Source organism: Pongo abelii, chromosome 19 (assembly GCF_028885655.2).
Source record: "Pongo abelii isolate AG06213 chromosome 19, NHGRI_mPonAbe1-v2.0_pri, whole genome shotgun sequence".
Taxonomy (NCBI): Eukaryota; Metazoa; Chordata; class Mammalia; order Primates; family Hominidae; genus Pongo; species Pongo abelii.
In genome coordinates, this window is record NC_072004.2 from 5,610,900 (window position 1) to 5,638,657 (window position 27,758).

Consider the following 27,758-nt stretch of genomic DNA (forward strand, 5'->3'; position numbering starts at 1 on the left):
ATGTTTGTTGAATGAATGAATGCAAGTGTGTATCTATCATGAATCTCAGGCCGTCGATAGTACCCAAATTTTCTTCCCTCTGGCTGAGGTGGGTTGGGGGATTCTGGAGAAGCTGGAGAACTGTTGTGGTTTCTTTCAAGAATAACCCAGAAGCTGCAGCAAGGTTTTGAGCAGTAACATTCCATTTGTGTTTTAGAAAGATGTTTCTGCTGGCAGCGTGGTGGGCAGACTTGCTTGGGGATGCTGGAGGCTGGAGCTCTAAGTAGAGGATGGTGTTATCAAACATCCGGAGGCATCAGGACCTGCAAAAGTGCTGTCAAAACAGGAAAATGCTGTGAACTTTAACAAAACTGTCAAGTTCACCAACTTTTTTTTTTCTCTGCTAAAGATCTTGCTTGCTTGACTGGTTTTTCCAAATTCCCAGAGCTCCTCTGAAGTCAAGTCAGTATGGCATTATTGTCATTTGGGGAACAGTAAACCTTTGAAAAATGCCTTTTGCGTTCTGGATTTATGGAAACCGTTTGAACCGTGGTGAGTCCTTCGAAACATAGTGTTTTGATTTTCTCAATAATTTTTTGAGGATCATTAGAAATGGGAATTCAAGAGTTAGGATGGATTTTTCCCATAGGCTGCATACGTGTCACAAAGCCTGATTTATTGTGGCACTTCAATAAGAACTTATGGAACAGGCAAAGGTGTCCACTCAGCAGCCCTTAGGCAGCTCATTTTTGAGGCTTATGGGTCCACTCTTCCAGATGCCAGGAGGTGTGGGCAAGAGCCTGTCTCAGGGTGGGAAGATTGCTCTTGGTAATTCATGAGTCCCTCACACCTGGGGTTGAGTCACTTCCACCCCCCAGCCTCCACCCCCACCCCCCAGCCTCCCTCCACCCCCACCCCCCAGCCTCCCTCCAGCCCCACCCCCCAGCCTCCCTCCAGCCCCACCCCCCAGCCTCCCTCCACCCCCACCCCCCAGCCTCCCTCCACCCCCACCCCCCAGCCTCCTCCCCCCACTGCTGCATGGAGCCCTATCAGACCAGGTGACCCTCAAGCATCCTTCAAAGCCTGCAAGGTTTTGGGATTTGGAGTTCAAGTGCAAACTCATTAATTTAGTTCATACCTTACTAGTCAGTGCCCAGGGAGATAGGGAGTAGGTGGGGTTGGTCGTGCGAGGGTCTGGGATGGTACAGGCTGGTCTGGAGTAGGAGGGAGTAGAAAGAGAGTAAATTTGTTTCCTCCTTTTTTATCCCTTCCAAGGAAGGATTGAAAGGGTATGTCCAAGGGCATTATGGAAACTATGGCTTTGCCAGAAGGTGTTGATGAGAGAGACAGTCACGGGTGACTGAGGCCCTGGCTGCGGTCTTCACTGCCATCACTAAGAATCTGGTTTGGCATTTTATGTGTGACAGGAAAGAAATCCTATGTTCTCACCAGCCTCCTCACTAGACCCTGATGTCTAGTGTGGTTCTGCACACATGCTGCCAGTCCTTTCTCTGAGCTCCTGCCCGTGCTGCGCCTTCTGCCTCAAATGTACTTCCTCCTGCACGTGGCTAGGATCTACTAGTATTTTAATATTCAGCATGGGAGAACCCCCTCTGCGCTTCCTAGGACTTGCCCCAGCAGAGTTAATGGCTCCAAGTGCCCTTTATACAGCCTGTATCACATTGTAATGTTGCCTGTTTGCCCTCCCAAGAATGCCTGAGGGTGGAGAACAGTCTCATACATTCTTGCAGCTCCAAAGGCCAGCACAGGGGCAGGCACATAGTAAATGGTGGTTGAATGTTACTAATCTGTCCGGGCTCAGAGTCCGCAGACCTGAGTTTGAATCTTCTCTCCTGCCATTTGTTAGCTCTGTGACCCTGAGCGAATCAACTGGCAAGCTCATCGGCCTGTTTCCTCACCTCTGTACCTGACAAGGGGAAGGTTAAGTAGATGGAATGGGTTCTATAAACTGAAAAAACAAAAAAACACCCACACATATAATACTTATCGAGCCACCTGTTATGTGCCAGAAACAGCTCTGAGCTCTTTACATGCATAAACTCTGTAAATTTTCACAACAACCCTACGAGCTAGGTACTATTGTCATCTAATAATAATGTGAGGAAAGTGAGGTGCAGGTGTTAAGTCACTGGCCTGCGACCACACAGCTAGAAAGTAGCATGATTGGGATTTGAACCTGGATAAGGTAGCTCCAAAGTCCATATGCCTAACCATAATCCCAGCTCCCCGAGGACATTGCTATTAATATTTATTGAGTACCTACTATGGGCTGAGCACTTTATTTCAACTCATCCTCACAGAAACCCAATCAGGTATTATTAATCTTGTATGAGAGATGAGAAAATTGAGGCTCAGAGAGGTTAAGGAGCTTGTCTAAAGTCACACCGGTAGTGACAGAGTTAAGATGCTAGCTGATGAGCCCTAAAGCCTGTGATTTTTTTTTTGTTGTTGTTGTTCTCTCATTTCTTCCTTAATTGTATTGCAGAGAAAACAGAAGACCAGGGAACAAAGGTGTTTTGCCTGGAGCCATGCAGTGGGTTCTTGGTGGAGCAGGAATTAAGACTCAGCCTTGGTTAACCACAGCTTTGTAACAACCACCTCCTGCCAAACCTTAGTGACTCAGAACTATAGTAACATCTTATTTTCCTTGATTTGTGATTTGGCTGGCTGTTCTGCCGCTGGTATTGCTGGGCTCACTGTGTTCCCTGGATGGTTGGCCGGGCTGGCCTCACTGTACATGTCTGGCTGTTGGCTGGGTTTCTCAGTTAACCTCCATGTGGCCCCTGGAGATCAGTTTTCTTACATAGTGGTCTCAGGGGAGAAAGAGGGAGAAAGCAGAAACAGCAGGACCCCTAAAGTTCTGGCCCAGAAGGTCCTGGCATCACTTGGACTGAATTTTATTGGTCAGTGCAAGTCACAGGTGAGCCCAGATTCAAGAGGAGGGAAAATAGACTCTGCCTCCTGGAGGGAGGAGCTGCAAAGCTGTCCTGTGGTAAATACATAGGAATGGTTGAGGCCAGGCGTGGTGGCTCACGCCTATAATCCCAGCACTCTGGGAGGCAGAGGCGGGCAGATCACCTGAGGTCAGGAGTTTGAGACCAGCCCGGCCAACATGGTGAAACCCCCTCTCCACTAAAAATACAAAAATTAGCCGGGCGCCGTGGTGCATGCCTGTAATCCCAGCTACTCGGGAGGTTGAAGCAGGAGAATCGCTTGAACTGGGGAGACGGAGGTTGCAGTGAGCCAAGATTGCATCACTGCACTCCAGCCTGGGTGACAGAGTGAGATTCTGTCTAAAAACAAAACAAAACAAAATTCCTAGAGCTCCTGACTCCCAGCCTGGTGCTCTTTCCCCTCCCGTGCAGTTGGGACCTTTTGCTCTTCTTCAGCCTATGCCTGGTATCGGTTTATCGAACTAAAAGACTCGGTTTAGCTTGGCTTAGACTTTTTGTCTTGAGTAGTGCAGGGCTCAGGGAGGCCTCAGGCTCCTGCAACTTGCCTCTCCATTCCGAATCCCTTGGTGACGGCCACATTTGGCTTTGAGTGTCCTTGTGGTTTGGGCCACCCCCGGATCTCTGCCCTCTCCACAGCTGGTCTGGGAGGGTACTGCTCATTCTAATGGCCTGGGTCAAGCCAGCTTCACCCCATGGGCTTCTGACCTCCTTTCTGTCCCTTGCTGCCCCGCCCTGCCAAAAAGGCACTTTATTAGTGAGATTTCCTGGAAAACCTCCAAGGGCCTGGAATGACAGAATATTTCAGGCTAAGTGGGAAGAACTGTACCTGAAATCACAGAGGATGGGAATGAGTGTCCAGGGCAATTAAGAAAAAAATGTGCAGATCTTGGTTCCCTTTTACATTTCAGGCCAAGGGGGAACTCTGGCCTCAGAAGAATGGCCAGGAAAAAATATACACCTTGAGCTGGGTTCAAATCAGCAAAACTTCAGCAACTGCTTACTTCTGGCCAACTCAGGCCACCCGCAGCCAGGTGCAAAGGTGTGTGCCAAAATGAGAGAGACTGTATTTCAGGAAAGATTTGTGCTATGTGAGGCGCTGCTGTTTTAGGGATGGAGGGCGGTGACAGAAGATTTGTAACCCTTTAACTGTGATGCAAAACAGAATGGGGAAAGAAATCCCCCTTCTGGGTGTATATCCAAGAGGAGCAAAAGCAGGAGCTTGGACAGAGATTTGCACACCCATGTTCAAAGCAACGTTATTCATAAGAGCCAAAAGGTGGAAGCTTGAACATGATAAAGTTGCTAAATTATATATGTATGTTTTACCTCAAATGCTTTAAAAAAAAAAAAAAAAAGGTGAAAACAATCCAAAGTGTCTATTAATGGGTAAACAAAAAGTGGTATTCAGGATTCAAAAGAAGTGAGTTACTGACACATGCTACACCATGATGAGCCTTGAAGACATTATATGCTGAGTGAAATAAGCCAGATACCAAAAGACTGTATGATTCCACTCATACGTAGTTCCTAGAGTGGCCAAAATCAGGGACAGAAAGTAGAATGGTGATGGCTGGGGTGGGGGAAGGGGAGCAAGGGGGAGTTGATCAATGGGTACAGAGTTTCAATTTTGCAAAATGGAAAGAGTTCTGGAGGTGGTAGTGATGGTTGCACAGTGTGAATGTGTGAATGCCACTGAGCTGTACACTTAAAAATGGTCAAGATGGTAAATTTGATGTTGTGTATATTTTACTGCAAAAAAAAAAAAAAAAAAGATCCTTAGAAGTGCAATAGAAAAAAAATGTGGGAAGTGGCTGGTTGCATTTCCAGGCCACATGCCATGTGCAGAGCGGGAGTGGGGAAAGTTTCGGGGACATCAGGAGGGAGACCCTGGACGAGGGAGAGGAGAGTGCACAGAGCAGGTTCATTCTCCGAAGTCAAGGTCACACTCCTCTCCACAGACCCAACTGTGAGTCCTGAGATGCCCCAGGCAATTAAACAAGGCTTGAATCAAAATGATATTTTACTTGGAAGAAAAAGCAAGAAGCACAGGTGTTTTCTTTCCACCCTTTGGATATATGGCATCCGACTATGAACGGTATGTAACCACTTTTTAAGGGAAGGTTAGGCATGTATGTTTATTAGAGAGTCAAGCAAAATAAAAATCAACTGGCGACGTTGGCCCTGACCTTTTACCTACCACCTTCTTCCCGTGGGAATTCTTGCTCTTGGGGTGTGTGCCGTCCGAGAATCTCCACACTGAGATGTTCTTTAATCCAGGGCCTCGGTGACATTGTTCTGCACAGCTTCTACTATGGGGATGCAGGAGGTTCATCTTTAGGATCGTTTGTCTTCATCAACGTGGCTTATAACCCTCGTGCTTCCTTCACAGATGGCATGGCCACCTTTTGCTGTTTCTTAATCCAGAGCTTTCATTTAAAGATGATAAACATCTGCCAGGCACGGTGGCTCACACCTGTAATCTCAGCACTTTGAGAGGCCAAGGTGGGCGGATCATCTGAGGTCAGGAGTTCGAGGCCAGCCTGGCCAACATGGTGAAACCCCGGCTCTACTAAAAATAGAAAAAATTAGCTGGGCATGGTGGCAGGTGCCTGTAATCCCAGCTACTTGGGAGGCTGAGGCAGGGGAATTGCTTGAACCTGGGAGGTGGAGGTTACAGTGAGCCGAGTTTGTGCCATTGTACTCCAGCCTGGGCAACAAGGGTGAGACTCCACCTCAAAAAAAAAAAAAAGGCTGGGCGCAGTGGCTCATGCCTGTAATCCCAGCACTTTGGGAGGCTGAGGCGGGCAGATCAGGAGGTCAGGAGATCGAGACCATCCTGGCTAACACGGTGAAACCCCGTCTCCACTAAAAATACAAAAAACTAGCTGGGTGTGGTGGCGGGTGCCTGTAGTCCCAGCTACTTGGGAGGCTGAGGCAGGAGAATGGTGTGAACCCGGGAGGCAGAGCTTGCAGTGAGCCGAGATTGCGCCACTCCACTCCAGCCTGGGTGACAGAGCGAGACTCCGTCTCAAAAAAAAGAAAACATCTTGGGCAGTAAAAGGGCTCATGAAGCACCATGACCAGTCCCCCAGAGAGGGGAACACTGCTGTGGGAAACATTTTCTAGTGATGCTGCAAATAGCAGCGTGTGCCCTGTGACCGGCCTTCCCGTGGTGCTGTGAGTCTGCCAGCTCAGGCCTCCAACATGGTGACAGGCAGTTGAAACCACCACTTTGTTTCCAAAAGCATAAAAGGATTATGCATAAACTGAGAGGTCGGTGGATAAGCAGACACACAAACTCCAGAGTGTGAATGGTCTGGTTGGGGTTGAGGATAAATGTGGGGAGGTGAGGAGTAAAGAGGGACAGGGACCCACCTACTGTATGCTGAAACCCCAGTAGGCACTTTCTAAAGTCTATTCACTTGTCACCACAGTCTTGAGTTAGGAGTTGTTATTGTCATAAAATAGTTGAGGAGGGCTGGGTGTAGTGGCTCATGCCTGTAATTCTAGCACTTTGGAAGGCCGAGGCAGGTGGATCACCTGAGGTCAGGAGTTCGAGACCAGCCTGGCCAACGTGGTGAAACCCAGTTTCTACTTAAAAAAAAGAAAAAAATTAGCCAGGCATGGTAGCGGGTGCCTGTAATCCCAGCCATTCTGGAGGCTGAGATGGGAGAATTGCTTGAACCTGGGAGGTGGGGGTTGCAGTGAGCCGAGATTGCATCGTGGCATTCCAGCCTGGGCAACAGAGTGAGACTCTGTCTGAACAAACAAACAAAAAAAAATAGTTGAGGAAAGTGAGGCCCAAAGTCTAAACAGCTAATTAGTTGGGGATGAGGATCTGAAATTAGTCTGGATGGCCCCATAGTCAACTGGTTCTCACTCCATCACATTGACACGGCTTCTGCTTTGAACTTTAACCTGTGAGCCACAGGCAACCACCAAAGGGTTCTAAATAGGGGAGTGATGGGTTCAGAACTGAATTTTAGCAAAAGCCCTCTGGGAGAAAGGTGGATGATGGATGGGAGGGAGTGTTGGGGCTAGGGGGCAGAGAGACCGGTTCTGAGATTGTCACTATAGGCTCAGTAAAAGCACTGGAAGTAGGACGGGGAATGGAGGTGGGGTGGGGAAGGTGTGTTAACCATGATCGTATATTGTATAACTTGGTTCTTAAAAAACATATTGGGAGGTAAGAGTTTTCCTTGCTGTTTTATAAATAAGGACACCAAAGTCATATGACCGGAAGGCTCCCAGCCCGGATCTGAACTTGAGTGCCTATGACTCAAAAGCTCCTGTAATTTCCTCTAAGCCACCTGATGAGTGCTCCTTTATGGGCGGTGTCAGATTGAATCCAGATGTGAGGAGAAAGGCAAGGTAGGGTGGCTTTAGACATATAGAGGTAAGCCGTGGTGGTGGAGTTCTTACCTGGAGAAAGAGAAATCAGGAGGGTGTGGGTTTGGATGCAGCAGGGTACCCAGTGGAAACACTAAGCCAGCAGCTGCAAGTGGAAGTTAGAGGCCTGAAGTCTGGAGGTTGCAGATGGGCTGTGGGTTTGAGAGTCCGAAGGGTAGACCTGCTATCTGAAGGAATGGGAGTGAAGAGGAGAGAGGGGATGTGAGAGAGAAAAAGGAGAGATGGAGAGGAAAGAAGAAAGAGAAGAGAGATGCTGGTAGGGCCTCAGGAATGCTAGTGCCCAGGGGGTGGTCAAAGGGAGGAGGGGAGAGAGATACAAAGGAGACTGAGGGTGGGGTGAGGCATAGGGAAGTCAAACCAGGGAAGAGTGTGGAGGAGGTGACCGCCAGTTAAATGCTGCAGAGAGGGGAAGAGGATAAGGCAGAGTGGGCGCCTGGGAATTGAGCCTTGGTGGTTGGGGGTCAGTGGTGGGGTTGGAAGGCTAGTGAGGAAGGTGGACCACACAGTACTGTGTAGATGCCTGGGCGGGGGCTGCCTGGGAACCTCCTCTGAGGGTCTTGCCTGGGGACTCAAACCAGGATTCTATAGACAACATCTTCATGTGGCAAGTTATTTTTGCTGTGAACCCACGTGGTCGCGCCTGGTAATTATAGGGTAAAAGGAATTAAGCAAGACATAATTTCTCCCCATCAAACCTGACTGTTTTACATCTTCACCTCGCACCGGCAGGCTTTCTCCCTTCACAGGTGCCACTTTGATTTCAGTCACGTTGGAAAGGAATTTTGAAACATCTTCAAAGTGATTAAAGAGAGGAAGCGATTGCAAATGTGGGCTAAATGCAATAATCACATTAACTGTTTATGGTCACGGAGCTTTCAGGAGGGAAGGCTTTGTAGTTTCTGACAGTGGGGCTGGGGCTGGTGAGAACAGTGGTGACAGAGTTGGCGACGGCACTGCAGGTGCAGGTGGAGGATGGCTCAGGTGCAGGTGCAGGTGGAGGATGGCTCAGGTGCAGGTGCAGGTGGAGGATGGCTCAGGTGCAGGTGGAGGATGGCTCAGGTGCAGGTGGAGGATGGCTCAGGTGCAGGTGCGTGCAGGTGGAGGATGGCTCAGGTGCAGGTGGAGGATGGCTCAGGTGCAGATGCAGGTGGAGGATGGCTCAGGTGCAGATGCAGGTGGAGGATGGCTCAGGTGCAGATGCAGGTGGAGGATGGCTCAGGTGCAGATGCAGGTGGAGGATGGCTCAGGTGCAGATGCAGGTGGAGGATGGCTCAGGTGCAGATGCAGGTGGAGGATGGCTCAGGTGCAGATGCAGGTGGAGGATGGCTCAGGTGCAGATGCAGGTGGAGGATGGCTCAGGTGCAGATGCAGGTGCAGGTGGAGGATGGCTCAGGTGGAGGATGGCTCAGGTGCAGGTGGAGGATGGCTCAGGTGCAGGCTCAGTGCAGGTGCAGGTAGAGGATGGCTCAGGTGCAGGCTCAGTGCAGGTGCAGGTAGAGGATGGCTCAGGTGCAGGCTCAGTGCAGGTGCAGGTAGAGGATAGCTCAGGTGCAGGCTCAGTGCAGGTGGAGGATGGCTCAGGTGCAGGCTCAGTGCAGGTGGAGGGTGGCGCAGGTGCAGATGCAGGTGCAGGTGGAGGATGGCTCAGGTGCAGGTGGAGGATGGCTCAGGTGCAGGTGGAGGATGGCTCAGGTGCAGGTGGAGGATGGCTCAGGTGCAGGTGGAGGATGGTGCAGGTGGAGGATGGCGCAGGTGCAGAATGGCGCAGGTGCAGATGCAGGTGGAGGATGGCTCAGGTGCAGATGCAGGTGGAGGATGGCTCAGGTGCAGATGCAGGTGGAGGATGGCTCAGGTGCAGATGCAGGTGCAGGTGGAGGATGGCTCAGGTGGAGGATGGCGCAGGTGCAGGTGGAGGATGGCTCAGGTGCAGGTGCAGGTGCAGGTGGAGGATGGCTCAGGTGCAGGTGCAGGTGGAGGATGGCTCAGGTGCAGATGCAGGTGCAGGTGGAGGATGGCTCAGGTGCAGGTGGAGGATGGCGCAGGTGCAGGCTCAGTGCAGGTGCAGGTAGAGGATAGCTCAGGTGCAGGCTCAGTGCAGGTGGAGGGTGGCTCAGGTGCAGTGCAGGTGCAGGCACAGATGCAAGTCGGGATGGATCTAATTGTAATATTAATTATTAGTATTACAGCTACTGTTTTTTGATCATTACCACTCCCTTAGTGCTGTCTCCTTTAACCTTCATTAGAGCCTCATGAAGTGGGCATGATGGTCCTCATAATAAGGGGAGCAAGGTCCAGAGAAGTTCAGTCGTTTGTTGAAGAGACACACCTAGGAAGGGGCAGGGTTTGGATATGGAGATAGTCCCATCCCAATCTAAAACCACTCAGCCTCAGCTTCACTGTGTGGGGTCCATGGTCCACGTCTGCTCCCTATGGCATCCCAGGGGGACTCTTTCACCTTTGAGTCTAGACCTGGGACTGAGTGGGTGAAACCTTGGCTAATTATTCACCAAAGACTCCAAGACATAAGGGTACTCCTGTGACTCCCTCCCTCCATGCAGGCAGGGTCTCACTCTGTCGCCAGGCTGGAGTGCAGTGGTGCAATCTCAGCTCACTACAACCTCCACCTTCCGGGTTCAAGCAATCCTCCTGCCTCAGTCCCCCGAGTAGCTGGGATTACAGGCGTGCACCACCATGCCCGGCTAATTTTTGTATTTTTAGTAGAGATGGGGTTTCACCATGTTGACCAGGCTGGTCTTGAACTCCTGACCTCAGGTAATCCGCCTGCCTCAGCCTCCCAAAGTGCTGAGATTACAGGCGTGAGGCACTGTGCCTGGCTTCAGATGCCTTTATAAAGCAACGTTAGTTTTGCCTCTTTAAACTCACTTTGTAGGACTTGTTTTCCCCTGATCCTAATGAGATCTCCAGAAGGCCCTGCACTTCTCTGACCACACTTAGATCATAAAATGTTCTCTAGGTTGCCTCAGCCCCTTGGACAGTCTCAGTTCAGTAATTAGTATGTCTAATCTGGGGCAATACCCAAGGCTCCAAACTTCATTTAAGGCTAGCAATCAGAAAAGGGAGTTGGGGGAGATTTTTCTCTTTACTCCCTGCATTAGGTTCCTATTGATGCTGCATCAAATTATCATGAACTTAGAGGCTTAAACAACACAGATTTACTGTCTTATAATTCTTGATTTATTATCTTGTGGTTCAAAAGTCCAAAATGGGTTGTCAGGACAGTATTCCTGTGGAGGATTCTAGGGGAGAATCTACTTTGCCTTTTCCAGGTCTCAGTGGCTGCCTGCATTCCTTGGCTTGTGGTCCCACATTGCTCTGACATCATTTCCAGTTTCATACCTCCTTTCTAGTGCATGCTTTCTTGACAACGAATCCCCTAATTTTGTACTATTTGCAAAATTGTGGATAGGCTGAGAATCTCCCAATTCCTTTTTCTTAACAGTTCTCTCCTCGACTTACCTCTTTCCTCTCACGTTTTACTATAAGCAGCATGAAGAAAACAGGCTGCACCTTCAACACTTTGCTTGGAAATCTCCTCAGCTAAACATTCCAGTTCATCATGTATAAGTTTTGCTTTCCACATGACTGTAGGACACAGTTCAGCTAAGCTTTCTGCTTCTATGTAACAAAGGTCCACTTTCGTCCAGTTTCTAATAACACGCTCCTCATTTCCTTCTGAGCCCTCATTAGAAGCATCTTTAAACTTCTGTTCTGCCAACGGGCTATCCACAATGATTTGGGTGTTTAGTAAAATGATGTGTGTTTTATTATTGTGCTCCTTATTTCCTTCTGGTCATTCATGGTGGAGTCCTTAACATCCATCTTCCTATTGGCAATATGTTCAAGACAATCTCTGCTTTCTCTATTGTGCCCCTCAATATTCTTTCATCCTCTGCCAACTGCCCAGTTCCAAAGCCATTTCAACATTTTTATGTATTTGTTATAGCAGCACCTCACTTCTAGGTTCCAGAAATCTCTATCAGTCAGAGTTCAACCAGAGTAACAAGGCCAATGGGAGATACATATTAAGAGATTTATTGCCTGAAATTGGCTTATGTGATTGTAGGGGCTGCCTAGGCAAGCCTGAAACTTGTAGGGAAGGCTTCCAGGAAGGGCAGGATGGAACTCACAGGCACGAGCTGATGCTGCTATCTGCAAGTGGAATTTCTTCTTTAGGGAAGTCTCAGTTCTGGTCTTAAGGCTTTCAACTTATTGAATCAGGACCACTCGGATTATCTGGAATAACCTCCTTTCCTTAACATCAAGGGATTATGGACTTTAATCACATCTACAAAATACCTTCACAGCAACACATGGATTCATGTTTGATTGAATAACTGGAGATTGTAACCTAACCAAGTTGACACATAAAACTGACCATCACACTCTGCCATTCTCCTCTCCTCATCCCACTAGCTAATGAGGGATGAGTGAGGCTAGGAGGTGTAGACTAGGGCAAGGGAAGAAGAAAAGGGCAGGGATGGTTTTCATAACTGTGTGTATGGGTTGAGGGGAATCTGGCAATTATTTCCTCTGACATCAGCTGCTGTTTAGAGCCAAGCCCTTCTCTCATAGGTGCTGCTGAGAGTTTTTCAGACCCCTGGTACTATCAACCTCTGCTGGATAATGCTGCATAACAAACAGCTCCAGAACTCAGTGGCTTAAAACCAGCATTTATTCTCATGGTCATGGGTTTGCAGCTGTTTGGCTGCTTTAGACTGTTTGGCTGGTGGGTCTGCTTCAAGCTATGGGTTCAGGTGGCTGTGGCTCCAGGTTGTGGGGTTGGTTCTTGGCCCCTCTGTGTTCCTTGTAGGGCTCAGGCCCAGGTTCATCTTCTCAAGATGGATCACTGGAACACCAGAGGGCTAGCCCAGCCACATGCAAGCACATTTGCAGCCCTGCCTTGTTCACCTTTTCCCTGCTTTCAGAATACCCCTTTGGCCATAGCAAGTCATGGGCCCAGCTCAAAGTAAAGGAGCAAGGCACCTGTGAGCAGTCACCTGTGCTCACCAGGAGTCCATAGCCAAACTGTGACTGTGTCATTCTATTATGAAGGAGTGAATCATCATGACCTATGATGCCATATACTACCCTCATCCCTATTCTGGGGTCTCTTTTACTTGCCCACTCTCCGTGGGCAGTTTGACATTCTCCATCAACTTCTGATTCCTGGGGATGTTTTTCCTCACACAGACTGTCTTCTGGGGTCCTGATGCCCCTCCAGGCAGCCCTCTGGGTAAATTTCTTTTAAGACCTCTCTGAACCATCTCACCTCTGCTCTCTACAATGCCGCCACAGGCTACTTCAGCCAACCTTCTGTCCTTTAAAATTTTCAGACACAAGTCAGACACCCATCCCCCAAGCTCCATGGGGATTTGCAGCAAAGCCCCTTGAAGCCCCTTTCACTAGCAACTCTCAACCTCCCCCAAGAGATTCCTGGAGTCTCCATGCCTGGCCAGGTTCCATTTGTGCAAGAAGGATCAATTGCCAAATTTGAGGTAATTTGGATTTTTTTCCCTCTAGTCACAGTCATTTTTCTCATTCCCAGTCAAGCATATCCCCTGTGCTGCCTGCTTTTTGCTGGACCCTGCATTTGTGTTTGGAGATGAGACATTTCCTGTCAGCCCCGTTGTGCTCCACTGAGCTGGGTGCTGTGTGAACTGTTCATTAAGACTGCCTATTATCTCGGATTCCCTTTGGTTACTCAGAGCAATTTATTTTCTTCCTGAAGGAAAAGAACTTTGGCTCCCCCAGGCCTCAAACCCAGAGGCTTTGGCCACATGGGCACCAAAAGTTTAGGGTGGAAAGTCCTGGCTGGTGGCTGGATGCAGATGACACCCAGTCACATAGAGGATTACTTGGGACAATCACAGGGCAGATGTGAACACCGATTACATCTGCAGGTACAAGCCAAATGAAATGAAGTGTAACTATACAGTGTTAGGCAAATTTAAAGGATTGTTATTTCTACTGGGCCAGATTGCTACTTCCCAGCATAGAAGAATAACCTCTGATGTCAAATTCAAATGGCCTGTTTTATGCTTCTGTGAATCTAAGTACGAAGCAAGAACATTTAGGCTGAGGAACCCAGTCCTGCCGGCCAGCCATCTGTGTTTCTTGACTGTTCCCCACCATCAGGCCGCCTCAGAGTGGTGGCCTGGCATGGTCCCGTTGGGTAACTGGTATCTTTTATCCATGACACGGGGAGAAGCTGGGCACCTCCTACAGGAAGAGAGGGAGCTCACGTGGCTTCCCACCCTGTTTCTGTGCTGGAAAGTTCCATGGTTCAGCAGTTCTGCGGGCCTCCATAGGGGACAGTCTACTGGTGGCCTCATCTTGCCCTAACCAGTTGACTCATCCTTCAAGTCCCCAGGGGAAGTCCTGGCTGAAGCGTCTTCAAGAAATCAGATGTTTCTTTCTTGGTGCTGACATGGTATGAGTTCCCTTATTTGCTGTGACACTTACCACATAGTGCTCTAGTGACTCGTGTGTTTATCTGTTTCTCCTTCCAAGCTGTGAGCAACTGCGGGCCTGGCTTTGATGTATCTGCATCCCCTGACACACAGCTGAAGCTCAGTAAACCCTGGCTGAAGAGCCGGAGACAAGAGGAGAGGAAAGGAAGACATTGTCTTTCTCCCTCAGCATCTAAGGGGCCTAACCTGGACTTCTAGGTGAGGCTGAAATGCAGCCTTGTCCAGGTTTCAGTGGAGTTGCCAGATGGCTGAGTGTTTGTCAATGGCTTTGAGGTGATTAATTGGACATTGTTCTTCTCTCCCTGTGGGTGCCTGAGCCTCAGCCATCTCATCACAGCTGCACTCACCTGGTGGTAAAGCCAAGGTCCAGAAGAAGCAACCAGCAGCTGACTGCCTCAGGCAACCCAGGCTGCTGGGTGGAATAAACTGCAGAAAAAGAACTGTCAAGTTATCCGGATGATGAGCTGACTCTTTTCAAAAACTGTTTCACCTCCCTCGAGAAGTTTATTTGGAGGGGCCACCTTCCTCCTCTGGGGAGCTGGGTCGCGATACATGAGAGGCAGGATCAAACACTGCAGTGTGTTTTGGGGAAAAGTCAGAAAGTAGGAGTCTCTGTATTGCCTAGTTGTGTGACCTTGAGCAATTCTTTTCCCTTTCTGGGCCTCAGTTTCCCTCTCTGTGGAGTGGAGTGGTTAAGAGTACAGGCTCCTTAGATTCTATCTTGTTACTTTCTACTGGTGAGAACTTGGGAAAATTACTTTTTCTGCAAAATGGGGCCACGATTAGAACTACTTCATTGGGTGATAGTGCGTGTTAAATGAGTTAGTAGATAGAAAATGCTCAGGACCGTGCCTCCGATGGACTGATTGCAGTGTAAATGTTTACTGTTGCTATCATCATCGTCACCATCATCATCATTCTCAGATTAGGTCATCAATCCCTACCACTGTGGGTCTCTGGACTGGGGTGGTCTGTGAGGGGAGCTTTCACCAGCTAGTCAAAGTGAGACACGAATGTCCACATCATGTACCTGGAAGGTGGTCACCATTTCTTTTTGGGAAATGTTGTTATTTTATTCTGAAACAATGTCCTTTCTACGCTTTAAGTGCTAAAATATCATTCTTAAATGAAATGATTGTAAATTAAAAAAATGTCCTATCTGGCAAAACAAGAAGCTGGTGGTACCCACCTTGGGGGCTTGAGGCATCACATAGTCCAATTTCCTCGTTATTTGTATGATGCTTCTTTGAGGGCAAGAGAGTTGGCCAAGGTCACGAGACAGTCTCAACCCACCAAATATCGGAGCAGTAGACCCTGGTCCTTGTTAGGTTTGTTTGTTTATGTATTTATTTGAGTCTTGGTCTGTCACCCAGGTTGGTGTGCAGTGGCATGATCACGGCTCACTGCAGCTTCCAACTCCTGAGCTCAAGGAATTTTCCCCCTTCAGCCTCTGGAGTAGCTGGGACTACAGGTGTGCACCACCATGTCTGGCTTATTATTATTATTATTATGACTATTAATTTATAGAGACAGGGTCTCATTATGTTGTCCAGGCTGGTCTCCAACTCCTGGGCTCAAGCGATTCTCCCACCTGGGCCTCCCAAAGTGCTGAGATTACAAGTGTGAGCCACTGCACCTCATCCCACTTGTTGGTTTAAAATGGCTGTTTGTGTCCAGTTTCCTTCCTCCAAAGGAAAAGAAGAAAGTGACTATGATATCCTAGTGAAATTCTCCTCAAATCAGTAGTATGATTGAAAATGTAACTAGGAGAAATTGTAGAAGTCAAGTTCAATTCCATTGAAACTTCACTGAGCACCTACGAATGCCACATTGCATGACAACCAACTCCTACTAATGCCATGTTGTATGACAGCCAACTCCAGTCCTGCCACCACAGCCTCTCTCCAACATTTACTGTACACATAGGAAGCACCAGACATGGTGATAATGCCTCACGTGGATTATCTCACTCTCTTCTGAGGAGTATGAGTTATGTATGGTTGGCCCCATTTCACAGAGGAAGAAACTGAGACTTAGAATAGTGCAGGACCTTGCCCAGGGTTTCACAGTCAGAAGTGGGACCAAGAGAAGTCTGTGTTTGACACCAAGGTTGGGCTTTCAGCCCCCATATCATGCTGTCATTGTGGGCACCGTGCATGGCTTCGGCTGTACCCAGAGTTGGTGACTAAGTGTGAGCTCACATGTGTGATTATGTGATTCATGTCTGTCCCCAGCAGCTGCTCCAGGGAAAATAGAGTGTGAATGCCTTTTGCACACCCCTTATCTCCAGCACCCAGCATGGGGCCTGCCTGGCACAGATTGACTGATCACTGAATACTCGCTGATGGGATGAATGAGTGAATGAATGAATTTGTTGAGAATCACCCAGGAAAGAATTCTGCCCCCACCGTGCCTCCAAGATTCTCATTGAAGAACTTGGGAGGCAGCATACAAGTCTACCTTTTAGGCCAGGCGCGGTGGCTCACACCTGTTTTCCCAGCACGTTGGGAGGCCGAGGTGGGCGGATCACCTAAGGTTCGAGACCAGCCTGACCAACATGGCAAAACTGTCTCTACTAAAAATACAAAAATTAGCCAGGCGTGGTGGCGGGTGCCTGCAATCCTAGCTACTCGGGAGGCTGAGGCAGGAGAATTGCTTGAACCTGGGAGGCAGAGGTTGCAGTGAGCCGAGATCATGCCACTGCACTCCAGCCTGGGTGGCAGAGCAACACTCCCTCCATCTCAAAAACAACAAACAAAAACCAAATCTACCTTTTAAGTTTTGCTTATGCCCCAAAAACTGCCCTCTGAGACACCTGGCTGTAGGGAAATGGGTTTTTCTAATGATCAGGCGGGGAGACCTTGGTATTTTATTCTGCAGGCAATGGGGAATCACTAAAGAGGGATTTGAGGAGGGGATGGGAAGTCATCCAGAGCTGCGCTTTATGAAAGTTGCCGAATGGCTTTGCTTGTCCCCTTGCCTAGTGATGCCCCTTCCTTTTTTTTTTTTCTGTCAACAAGACTGATTCTGAACAAGAAAGATTCAGGACAAACATCTCCGTGCTGCAGCTGTGGAGCAGTCGGTTCACTTTCAGCCTTTTGCTGCCTCTCTGACAGCAGGCAGCCTATTAGGGGCTCCCTGACCTTCCGCAATGGATTGTTAGTGCATTTAAGCCCTTTGTAGGAGGCTTTTCCTTTGCTGTAATTGGACCTTCACTCTGTTGCGCTTCCTGACCACAGAGCTTGTTAGCTGTCAGGCAAGGCTGTGAATTTGCACAATGGCCAGCGAGGCTCATTTTTCATAGGCAATCCTGCCATGGGAGCACCCTACAGAAGGACGCCCATATTGCAGGAACATGCCGTATTGTGGGGGAGGAGAGAATTAGGGTTCAACTTGGGAATGGGGAGCATGACAAAATGAAATCTCCCCGCTGGGTTCCCATAGAACTCCGTTCAATCAGGTGCATGTTTGCCGAGTGTGTCTGTGTTTGAGGCTATTGTGCTGGGTTTGCTGTCAACCCAGTTACTCCAAGGGAACAATGACAGCTTCTTCCAGTTCTCTGACTCCTTCCCGGGATTTCTTTTAGAAGGAGGTTCATTTGAGCAGTCTGTAAGCATGAGGGGACTCACTGGGCTGAATGGGAGCTAGTGGCAGGGCCAGAAGTGGAACTCAGCTTGTTGCTGCCCAGCGGAGAAAGCCTGTGCTTCTACAGTCCTGGCTCACTTGCAGAAGGGGACATTGTGGAATCCTGCGTCTATCCTAGGCTTTTAGATCTTGAATTTTAGGAGAGGATCCTATGTGTTTTTCCCCCTGCTTCTTTGCCTGACATCACTGAAGTGACCCTAGGCTCTGCAGAGCTGCCTTGGACTAGGGACTTAGGTAAAAAGTGTATTTGAGGGAATGAGAGGAACCTTTGTGAAAAGAGAATAGAAAGGAAATACGGGGAAGACGGAGGGAAAATGGGAAGATTCTGCACCCTCAGGTTTGCCAGTGGCCTTGCAGACCTGAGCTGCGAGAGATGAACAGAGATCGTGAAACCAGGACCATGAGTGACGGGCGCTGGGTGGGCACCAGCTTCAGGGAGGGCAAGGCAGGGGCAGGAGAGTAGATGTTTATAACCAGACTTTGCTGGTGTTTGCTATTCTCTGTGCACCCCTGTCCTACACCCTCGAATCCTGTCTGCCCTCCTGACCTGTGCTGTGCCCCAGGAGGACATCACCCAGGGTTTCCTTGCTGACTATCTGTTGGGTTTGGCCAGTGAGGCACTAATAGAAGATTGGAGAGGGGAGAGAGAAAAAGAGAGAAAGGATGAGGTGTGGCTTTCTCTGACCCTTCTTGCTCTGGGCCATGTTCTGGAAGTTGCTGGACCCGTCCATGTCCCGTCTGGTGTCATCTTCAGTGGCTCTAGCTCTCACTGGGTCTCAGTCATATTTCTTCCCTCTTCTCCTTTATGCCTATGGGTGGTGATGCCTCACCACTGTGGCTACACTTTGGGTGCCTCACAATTCCTGCCGCAACACTGAGAGGAGATCCTTCATTTGAGTCTCTTCCTTTGCATCATCCCAGTTGGATTCTGTGTCCTCATGGGGTCTGATTGATGTAGGGCTTCTGTCTCCTGGGCCACCTCATCTTGGGCATGGCTTTGTTCCCTAGATAGTGAGCTGAGTATGGCTTGCTCTAACTTTGAGGAAGTTCTTGGCACAATGAAGGGTAGGGTAGAGGCTGTGAGGAGAAAGAGAGGCTTCTGGAGGAGGTTGTAAGAAAAGCCTTGGGGCCAGCCCTCGGGGCTAGGTCCAGTGGGCTATTCAGTCAGTGCACTTCTCAGGAGTCGTCTGTGTGGTGCCCAGCTCTTGGGCTCTTGGCAGCCCTGGTGGTCATAACTGAAAGTCCTTTTACTGGAGAGAGGCCAGATCAAAGCTACCTTATGGGGAAGACTCCGTTGGTATTTAAAATGTCAGAATGACATTTCTGATTAAATCAGAGGCCTGTTGAATAATGTTGATGTGGGAAACATTTCCTTTGAGGTGAGAAGCACAATACAAGCAATTAAGGCTGAAGCTGAGAAATAGCAGGTATGTGAGGCCTGCAGAGTGAGATGCCTGTGGAAAGGTGTGGCTGGGACGACCACTGGAGAGCTGACTCTCTTGCCTGGATGAAAATTCTGGGGAGGGACTCATTTGGAAGCCAAACAAATAAAAGATCCATACAGCTCTTGGGTGAGAAGGATGGAAGGTGTGTCACCCATGAGATGTGGCAGCATTTGCTTGGGGGAGAAGAAGGAATCCAGGAATGGAAGAAAACTCCTTCTCTGTCTCTTCCCACCTGCCCTCATAATTAGTGTGGCCAGGTACTGGCGCACATGCTTCAGTTTCAGCCACTGACTCTGGAGGTTCAGTTGGAAGATCTAGTCCAGAATATGATGGATCTGATAAGCTTGGTCTTGACTTGGCCAACTTAGACTGGAGTTTCCAAAAGAAGGTGTTACGTCTTGAAGCACCTTTCTTAGGTCTCATGAACAGAATATCAACCACATTCAAGAGTTAATCTTGTGGGTCTCCATGTGGATTCCAGTCTTAACTGTTAAAAAAATCTTCTGTGTTACCAAGTTTCCAAATATTTTCTCTTTAGCTATCTGAAATGATACAGAATAGACTGATTAGGACTGATGACAGCAAATTCAGATGATGGTTGCGTTATAGAATGAGCTCTATTTTAGCCAAGTTGATGGCAAAGCAAATTTTTGAAAAGCGAATCCTAGTTCTCAATTAACTTCTATTATTAAGTCAGAGATGTGTTATCATGGGGATTTAATGACTTTCTTGTGTGAACCCAAAGAACAATACAATAAATGTGTAACAATATAATAAATGTGGGGCACTGACAAATGCTCCACAGACTACCTCAGAGTTCTCAGGGCCTGTGGACACTAACTTCTGAAGTCTTAGGTTGCACTTATGGCCTCTTTGCTGGTTTTTTTTTTCCCATGAAAGGAGAGCAAGACATACTCTGTCGACCACAGACATGGATCAGTCCTTTCCTGGGCTTCACCAGAATGTCTCTTCTGGTTTTCATTAGTGAAGCATGTTCACCATTGAAGACCAGAGGGGGCATTTAGGGAAAGACAATGGCAGCACTCATTACCCTGATGAATCCCTGATTTCTGGACTGTGGGGCTCTTTTCTCACAGGGACCCTTGTCAATGCTCAGCTGAGAAAAGTCTTCACAGCACAGCTTACAGCAAATCTATTAGAAGTGTAGAAATCTCCTAAAAGTGCTGTCATTAAGTCACATCACAGTCTTTTTCTCTCTAGTAATTCAACACATAGTTTTTGAGTGACTGTTATGTTAATATATTAGGTGCTAGGGATAAAATTGAGAACAATGAAGACATCTACCCTCAGGGAATTTATATTCAGGAGACACAGAAAAAAATTGAATAGATATATACAAGATAATGGCAGGTAATAAGTGCATTAAAGAAAAACAAGAAAGTGCATTGAAGAAATGCAAGAATGACAGGAATTGTTACCATTTTAAATGCAGTGGTCAGAGAAGTCTCTTCTGAGGAGGTGACATTTGAGTAGGGACCACAAAGCAAGCCATGAGAATATATGAGAAGGTGTTTTTGGGCAGAGAAAACAGCACGGCCAAAGGCCTGAGGCGGGAGACTGCTGGGTATACTTGGGTAGGAAGGCATCGTGGATGGAATGGAGTGAGCAAGCAGCAGTAGAGTGGGAGACAATAAAGCCAGAGACGACATCTTTTTCGTTTTCTTTGCCATTTAACTAAATTCCGAACATCAGCATATATTCTTTTTCTTTCCCTGGAAACTCTTTGATTCCACACTGGCAGCTTCCAGAGATGTACTCACTTCTGGGCATGTATAGGATCTCATAGAGCTGAATTGCAATACCACCTCTCACCAGCAGTTGCCACAAGGGCACCCAATTCCTACAGTTCTGTAATTCTCTCTATTTCAAATCTGCAACACACTGAGTGCATGCCAGGGGCCAGGTACTGCTCAGGCTGCTGGGTTACAACAATAAGTTAGATACAGTCTGGTAGGCATAAATTCAAGGCTGCAGTGAAATGACCCGTTTGGAGACTGACTTCCGGCTTTGATGAAACAGAATAGGCTGATGCTCATTCTACTTTGGTTCTGTTGCTGGGGACAATGAAGGCTCTATCCCTCTGTCTTCCTCCCCCATCAGCCTGAACTTCAGGTCACCTCCTAACCCAAGACCTTTCTGAAACCTCAGCTACATGACATCATTTTCTGGTGTCATCTGAAAGAAGGAGAGTCTCCCTTCTGGAAAAGCTCCCTGGGGATTTTTTGACAGGTGGTGGAAAAGAACAATTCCAATTCCTCTCACCTTTAGATTGTACCCTCCAAACCCTGCAATAGGTCTCATGTCTTGTTGGATTTTCCCCACAACCCTGAGACTTGGGTATTATTATCTACATTTTGCCATTGAGAAAGCTAAAGGTCAAAGGGGCAAAGGGATGTTCCCAAGTTTTTGTTGGTTACTAAGCTACTGCCTCTCACCTCCAGACTTGCCTTTCCACACTTAGCTCTGCAACCTGCAGCTGAGAGTGGGAATGGCATTTTTACTTAGCCAGCGGGTTTCCTATTGGGTTTTTTCATTAGGGGGCACTAGAGGGATGCTGGAGGCAGGAGAAGGGAGAAGAGCTGTGGAGATTCCTGTTTTGCTTGTTGCCTCTGCAAGTGGTCTGGCCTGAGATCCCAGTCTCTTGGGACCTTACAGTTTCTATGATATGGTCACCTTTTGGTCCAGCTGCCCACAGTTGCTAAACATCCCTTGGGCTGGTCCTCCAGGCCCTGGGACACCCTCCAAAGGATTGAGGGTGCCCTCTTCTCCCACAGCAGCTTGGAAAGTACCATAAATTCACTTGTTCTCTTAATTTGTGAAACCTCCTGGACTTGTCTATGAAGAGCTGCTCAGAAACACCCTCTTCATTACAATGTTAAATTAAAATTTAGTAGACGAAGCACATAGCAGAATAAACTTTCAATTAAAATATACACACTGCGATGGTGAAGGGAGACTGGAGAGAACTTGCTGGCATCTTTGCCGTGAATGTGCTCGAGATTTAATTTTACGATGACATCTCCTTGGAATTACACAGCTAATTGATCACATTGTGTCTGTCTGTTATTTAAACTTTCAATAAAACTGAGATTAATAGAAGGTATAATCCTCCTGGGCAGAACAAATATTCCCATTGCTCATGTCAGGTACAGAAATGGAAATGCTCTGCTAACAGCTTTTTGCATTCAATCTGCACACATGAAGTTAATCATGAAAAATGCAGTGATTCGTTAATTGCTTGAATGACATTTTTTCTGCCTGCCTCATTTCTCATCCAAAATAGCTGCCCTTTTCGGAGACTCGAGTGAAGTGGCTGAGAGGCAGAGCCAGGTTCCAGGGGCTGGGGCTCAGGATGGGCTGGTGATATGGCTGCTGCCTATATCTGAGGACAGTGTCCACCACCCTTGAGAATCAGTGTTCCTGTCAGATGGCACAGAACCGGGAAGGAATGAAACCCAGCTACTACAGGGGCCAAGGACAGCCCCCATCAAATTGTAATTTTGGCAAGAGTTTCTGTGGTAAGCCATGGGGAAACGGGCTTGTCTCTGAGACTCGTATGTGGGAAGTAACAGGTGCTGAATCTAGAAGCCACCAAAAAAAAGAAACCTCCTAGTTCTAGCTCAGGTGGGAGGGAGGGTGGTATAGCAGTTAAGAGCATCCCAGCTCTACTATTTATGAACCAGTGACCTTGGACAAGTTACTTAAATTTGCCTTGCTTGTTTCCCCTCCTATAGATTAAAATGGTGTCTTAAAGTGTTGTGATTTATGTTGCTGACATATGCAAAACACCCAGAATGGGGCCCAGCCCATGCCTTGCAAGCGTTGGCTATTATCATTACTATGCTCTCAGCTGAAGCTTTGTCTTCTCCACCAGCATCTCCTGTTCAACAGTATTTAAGGACAGGCTTTGGAGTCAGTTCCTAGGGCCTTGATTTCTAGATCTTCCCAGATTCCTATATCTCCAAGCTGCAGTTTTCTTTACTGTAACTTAGAGATGCTATTACTTGCCTCCTAGGGTTGTTGTAAAGATGAAATATGTGTAGAGTCCTCAGCCTGCAGAAAACACTTAATAAGTAGCTATTACAATCCCGATCATTGTTTCCATCCAGGCCCTGCAGAACCGATCCAACTCCCTGTATGAGCATGGGAAAACCCTGCCTCAGGTTTAGTTGTGATTGATCTTCCAGTAGCTTCTATCCATTTGAGTTCCTTGAACTAGGTCTGGATAACTGGGCCACGCTGAAGTCAGTTCCCTCTAACCCATGACAGCCCTTCTGATTCTTGAAATTGGTCCTTCTGTTTCCCCAAATCTTCCCTTCCCCAAGAGGAGCACTCGTAGCTCCACTGAATGTCCTTCTAACACAGTGGATTCTGGTTGTTCATTTACCTTAGGCCACCCTCCTTTGATCAAGCCTGGTTGACCACATATGTCCCTTTGAGAGTGTGGGGGACTCAGTACCTCGGATGAGTCTGTAGCAGTGTAAAGGAGAGTGATGTGGCCACCACCAATATTCTGGACCCCATGCTTCTATTGATGTGGTCCTGATAGCATTTATTTCTTGGTAACCATATCACACTACTAATTCCATGAAATTAGAGTTCACTATTATTTTCTAAATTATTTTCTATGCTTGTTGATGCAGAATCATGTTCTTTGCTATCCTGTGCCAACATCGCCAGATTTCTGCACTCAAGGATAGGTCTTTACTTTGCTCTTCATAGACTTCCTTACTTTTTTTTTTTTTGAGACTGAGTCTTGCTCTGTTGCCCAAGCTGGAGTGCAGTGTTGCCATCTCAGCTCACTGCAACCTCTGCCTCCCAGGTTCAAGTGCATCAGCCTCCCAAGTATCTGAGACTACAGGCGCCCACCACCATGCACAGCTAATTTTTGTATTTTTAGTAGAGATGGAGTTTCACTATGTTGGCTAGGTTGGTCTTGAACTTCTGACTTCAGGTGATCCACCTGCCTTGGCCTCCCAAAGTGCTGGGATTACAGGCATGAGCCACTTTGCCTGGCCAACTTCCTTACATTCTCACCTGGTGTTATCACTTGGGCTCTGGGTTCTGACATCCGTCATGTGAACGTCATGTTTTTCAAATTTTCGACAAGCGTAACATTAAACCTCTTTCTGTCCAGATGAGAAAAACAAGACCTAGATTTGAAGGCGGGGGCTTGCTTAGGGGTACACAGCAAGGTGGCTGGAGAATCAGGGTAGAAAACCCAGTTTTTCTGAATGTAAGTTCAGGAATCAGGGAAGTTCAGAGTCAGGTGGGGAGGGAGGAACTATAGAGGGCACCCAAATAGCTCTCCCAAGTCCTCAGGTGTGGGAGCACATCCTCTGCCATATTTCTTTTTCTTTTTTTTTTTTTTTTTTTTTTTTGAGACAGTCTTGCTCTGTCACCCAGGCTGTCACTCAGTTATAGCTCACTGTAACCACAAACTGCTAGGCTTGAGTGATCCTCCCACCTCAGCCTCCCAAGTAGCTGGGATTATAGGTGTGCATCACCATACCTGGTTAATTTTAAAATTTTGTACAGAGACGGGGACTTGCTTTAATGCCCAGGCTGGTCTCGAATTCCTAGGCTCAAACAATCCTCCTGCCTCGGCCTCCCAAAGTGCCGGGATTACAGGTGTGAGCCACCACGCCTGACTACTCTGCCATGTTTCTGATGGGAGGCTGGCTGTCCACCCCCTTTGGGAATGAGCCCAGTGGGGGAGGGGAAGTGCATTGTCCCTTGTCCTGCACCTCCCCATTCCATAAGAGAACGTCTTTGTTAAAATGTTATTCCCTAAATTGGGCTGAAATCAGCTTTGTATGAGCTCTGTGGGAAATTAGGGTGTTTCCAAAAGTTTCAGTGGTTCTGTTATTGTAAGCGATAGAGACCCACTTAAGCTTAACTCAAGCACAGGGTTTTCCATGAGAGTACAAGAGGGATCCCTGTTCCTTCCCACGCTTGCTCGCTCTCTCTCAGTGGGTCTGCTTCCCTGTGCTTCTGTCCTGTTCTCTTTCTTGCAGACTTATTCCGCCTTGTGCTCACTCCTGTCTCCTGTACCCCTCCCTCTATTCAGCCCCAGCACGACAGTTCCTTCCAGCTGCAGCCTCCACCACTGTGTAGTAACGTTCCTCAGGGTCTCTTAGTTCACATTCTTGCGATGAAATCTAATTAGCAAGTGTCTTAGCCCAGTTTCTCTAGAAAACAGAACTGGAGAAAAAGCTTACATGTCATTGGGAAGTGCAGTCTCAGGGAGGGCAGGGGTGAGAGAAAAGGGGAGTGAGGCGGAAACAAGGGAGAGCAAATGCAGGAGAGTGTGTCGCTAAGCTGGCTGCAGCTGCCTAACAGCTGATTTCTCGGCATTGCAGGACATCTTCAGACAGACCACATGAAACTGCAGCATCTCTGGTCTGTGCAGAGGCTAATGGTTCTCAGTCAGGGGTGATTTTGCTCCCCAGGGAACACTGGACAACATCTAGAGACATTTTTGATAGCCATGTCTAGGAGGAGGACAATGGCATTTGGTGATATTGCGGGCAGAGGCCAGAGATGCTACTAAACATCCTCCAAGGCACAGCATCTCCTGCTCTGAACAAAGAATCATCTGGTTCACGATGTCAACAGTGCTGAGACTGAGAAGCACTGATCTAGGCTGGACTCTTAGGGGAGGAAGGGTAAGAATTTATCTGTGGGCTCCCATATCCTTTTGGTTAGAATGTGCTCCAGGGGATGCTAATTCCTCACATTTCTGGGTTGTTTGTAATGTGAGCTTCAGTTGGGTCCCCTGGTGTCTCTTGTCTCTGCAGCAGCAAGGACGTCCTGAGGTGGGAGGCAAGAGGCTTGGTGCAGGCATGGGGTGAGGTGGCCATGAGGGTTTTGAGCAAGTCCCATAGGCTGCTGCAGGGGTACAGTCCACAACAGCCTGACTGTGACTGTGATTGTGGCTTGACTGTAGGACCACAGCAATGGACAAGCCACGGCTCCAGCCATTCCAGCTAGAAATCAAATGTGCAGATCTGGGGTGGCTCATACACTGAATGCTATACAGCCTCATCTTTTTGAGCCACGGTCTCCAAGACATGGTTTTCTGGCCCTCCTAGGGACTGTCTTGTATTGTGCCAGGTGCCCACCCCAGGCCAGTTAGCCAGGACTACATGTGGACTGAGGTGGGGAGGGTCGTGGGGTAGAAAACATAGCTGCTTATTCAGCAGAAACTCTGAGTAGAAAAAATCTAATTAGAGTGAGAATGAGTGGGACTGGCAGTGATTAACATCTCAGACACACCGCACTTGGAAAATCTACCTGAAATCCTTTGTGGAATGAGGTGGGTATGAGCAGTGGTGTGCTAGTAAATGTTAACAACTAGCTCTTTTGGAGGTAGGTCAGGAGATGCCTGGCTTTGTATGTTCATCACTTTTTGTGGTATAAATGCTCCTATTGTGGCCAATTTCAAGCTACCAATGGTTTAACAACCAGCTTGTAACTTTTCTGAAAATTCAACAATTGGCTCTTGAGAGCCAATATAAGCTGGCTGTATAGTAAGCCTGGTATAAGTAAATAAGTTAATTACAAATGAACAGCTTAGCACGATGGAAAAATAGTTGTGAAATATTGCAGACCTTTCTCTCCTCCAGCATAGCCTTCTCTCCAATTCTAAGCAGTCTGATCATTCTGTACTCATTCCTTCAGAGAACGGGTATGTCAGAAAGGAAAGGGTTGTGAATTCTTTTCCTGAATTTTATGTTCTAAAATAACAGTATTAGACCGAACAAAAAGCTCCTTTGAACAGTCAGACAAAAATGTTTAAGACCGGGAGATTGAGAAGAGTAACCACCATCTGGTCTCTGGAAGAGCAAAGATTCCAAATACTAAGGGAAGAAAAGAACACAGGAGTGGAGGAAAAGCTGAGAGTATAGTTCCCTGTGTGTCCCAGGGGGAGCAATCTGGTCCCTACCTCCGGGGCGGAGCCCTGGGGAGGCAGCGTGACCCAAGAGAAGTTTGCGGGATCTGGGAGCAGAGAGGACCTGTGCCCCACTCTCTGAGGGGAACCCCAGGGAAGCTTAGAGAAAGAAGTTATCGACAAGATGGGACCATGGTCTATCTGTAAAAATCCTGCTCCCTGTTGTGGTGCAGGAGCAGCTGAATGATTGCTGGGTTTTCAGACAAGCCGCAGAAATACAGGCCGGAGCTTGCAGACCTGAAAGAGCCAGATAAGAGACCTGCGAGGGGCAGAGAGGATGATGGGTATCTCAGAGGATGCTCGTGTGGATGGATGATGTTGAACACCCAATTGACTTCGAGCTATATAGGAACGTGGCCACAACCCCAGGGAAAGGAGGGGATCCCCTGAGATTGGTTTATGCACCGTAGCAGAAGCTTGAAATAAAGTTACAAAGAAGTTTTTTGTTCACACTGAAATTTGTGGACCATGATTGAAATTCAAGCCCTTTGCTTTAGACTAGGGATCGGTAAAGTTTTTCTGTAAAGGATCAGAGTGAATATTTTAGACTTTGAGGGTCATATATGACCTTCTTCCTCTTTTTTTCCCCCTCCCTTTCCTTCTTCACCTTTTTCCTTTTGTTGCAACCATTTAAAATTGTAAAAACCATTCTTAGCTGGAAAAAGTCTCCTCAAAGTTTGTCGTCCTCCCGCTGCTCCCGGTCCACAGAGCTGCTGTCTGAATGAGGTTTTCCACTGGCAACACTACTAGATTTTAGAAAGCCAGGAAGATTCTGCTGCAACGAGATTCAGTTAGTACAAAATGTATTCGCTGACCAGGAGGATAACGCTCTTTCTCT

The 27,758-nt window shown here is 47.8% G+C and overlaps 1 long non-coding RNA gene across 3 annotated transcripts in view; it reads left to right on the plus strand.

Annotated features, from left to right (window-relative positions):
- Positions 1-27,758, plus strand: part of LOC129051193 (uncharacterized) — a 270,726-nt gene that overhangs the window by 3,261 nt on the left and 239,707 nt on the right. The window lies entirely within an intron of this gene.